Source organism: Eumetopias jubatus, unplaced genomic scaffold, assembly GCF_037043125.1.
Source record: "Eumetopias jubatus isolate StellerSeaLion01/CBP00866 unplaced genomic scaffold, mEumJub1_p1.0 scaffold_17, whole genome shotgun sequence".
NCBI lineage: Eukaryota > Metazoa > Chordata > Mammalia > Carnivora > Otariidae > Eumetopias > Eumetopias jubatus.
In genome coordinates, this window is record NW_028274823.1 from 69,099,344 (window position 1) to 69,101,759 (window position 2,416).

General features: G+C 35.7%; 1 pseudogene; it reads left to right on the forward strand.

Moving 5' to 3' along the window:
• The first annotated feature begins 1,917 nt into the window (after positions 1-1,917).
• Positions 1,918-2,156, forward strand: LOC114224730 (dolichyl-diphosphooligosaccharide--protein glycosyltransferase subunit TMEM258 pseudogene; annotated as a pseudogene).
• The last annotated feature ends 260 nt before the right edge of the window (positions 2,157-2,416 follow it).

The window sequence follows — 2,416 nt, forward strand, 5'->3', positions numbered from 1 at the left end:
GATAATATAGAAGAATATTTTCCGAACTTCAGGATAAGAAAATAGTCCCAAACAAAACACAAAAAAGGATAATGTTAAGGGCGCCTGGTGGCTCAATCAGTTAAGTGTCTGCCTTCAGCTCAGGTCATGATCCCTGGGTCCTGGGATCAAGCCCCACATTGGCTCCCTGCTCAGTGGGAAGTCTGCTTCTCCCTCTCCCCTCTGCCTTTCTCCTCTGCTCATGTTTCCTCTCTCTCTCTACCTCTCTCTCTCTCTCTCTCAAATAAATAAAATCTTTTTTTAAAGGATAAGGTTAATATTAAGAAAAATATTAATAAATTTAACAAAATTTAAATACTTCTGCTCATGAACATACACCACTAAAAGAAACAATGACACCCCAGGAGTAATAAGTGCCCCTAGTATCTAGACTGTAATCTCTTCATACTATTTCTCCAAAAAGAGAACCAGAGCACCTTTTAGAAATGGCAATTCCAAATCTGTAACATGAAATGTACAGTTAATCAGAGACATCTTGTCCAGCCTGAAAGCAAGAAAGTTATCAATGGCTACTAGTGTCATACTGAAAGAACACAGGAGCCAAGTAGAAGGGGGCTCATATTGACCAAAGATGGGAAAACTTAAGCATCTCAAAAAATAATGGCTCCAATGAATTGAAGTATATCAAATATATAAAAATCCATGTGTTCATAATGATATTCCAAAAACAAAAACTCACTGATTGCTTTTAGAAGTTACTACAGCATGAAATCCTTATCCTAAGAATGATAAGTGAAAGAGACAGCTTTCCCTGTACACTGTACTGCAAGCTAACAAAATAAGTGACCAAGGAAATTTCTTCTTTTTAAATTAATCACAGGTAGTAAATGCAAGAATGATAGTATTAGAAAATTACCAGTTTACAACCCATAATGAAATGGTTCATCAAGGCAACATTAATGGTTCAGAAATCTTAAGTGATGTTGAAGGCGAACTTCTTAACGGATAGATCATGTTGACACTATCTCAACTCAAATATAAGCATGACTAAGAGTGGGAAAACCAGGCATTATACGCCCCCAGACATGATGGAGAGGAACTATATAGCATTACACCTATATACTAAAACCAAAGATTTGGAAATTGACATTTAAAAGGATTACCACTTGTAACAGCAACAAAATTATGAAATACTTATGGTGATCTTGGGTTAAACAGAGATTTCTTAGACATCACGCTAAAAAGACAATTCATAACAAATTCATAAATTGGACTTCAACAAAATTTAAAATTTTTGCTCTTTAAAAAAATGCCATTTTTCTTTAAATGGAAGAATGAAAATTATATTAAAGAATGAGAATGAAAAGGCAAGCCACATACTGGGAAAAATCTTTGCAAAGCACAAATCTGATAAAGAACTTGTATCCAAAGTATCCTTTGAATACTCAAAACTCAACTATAAGAGAAAAAAAACAAGACATTAAAAATTAGGAAAAGATTTAATCAGATACTTCACCAAAGAAGACATAGAGAGGGCACATGAAAATAAGCTCAATTATCACTGGTCATTAGGGAAATGCAAATTAAAAACACAATGACATACTACTACATACCTACTAGAATGGCTAAAATTTAAAAGACTGACTTCATGAGTGTTGGCGGGGATGTAGAAAACCTGAAACTTTCATACACTGCTGGTAGGAATATAAAATGGCACAACCACTTTGATAAAGTAATGAACACAGGGTGTTATATGCAATTAATGAGTCATTGAACACTACATCAAAAACTAATGATGTACTATATGGTGACTAGCATAACACAATTAAAAAAAATGAATAAAAATTTTTGGCAGTTTCCTTAAAAGTTAAACATATACCGCTCCTGCCGATGTGTTATTCTGGTGGCAGAATGGTGGATTAACCTATACCTGGCAAAATGGAGCCTGAGGCCATGACTAGATACACCAACCCAATGAACCTGGCTGTCTTCCCCCATCTGACATGGTGTTGTTGGCCACTGGCATGTTTTTCACCAACTGGTTCTTTGTTTATGAGGTTACCACCACTAGGTGCCCTTGGGATATCTACAAAGAGCTCCTTATCTCCTTGGTAGCCTTGCTCTTCATGGACTTTGGAGTCCTCTTCCTGTTGCTCTGGTTTGGCATCTACATATAAGTTCCCAAGTGTTCCAAAAAGGTGGCTTCCCTGAGTCCCTGTTTTGTAAATTAATTTTTTTACTATTGCTGGAAGTGTCCCACCTGCTGCTCATAATAAAGGCAGATGTGTGACCAAAAAAAAAAAAAAGTTAAATATATACCTATAATTTTATCCAGCCATTTAATTCCTAGGTATTTACCCAAGAGAAAGGGAGACACATGTCCACATAGAGACTTGCACATGAATTTTTATAGCAGCTTTATTTTTAAGAGCCAAAA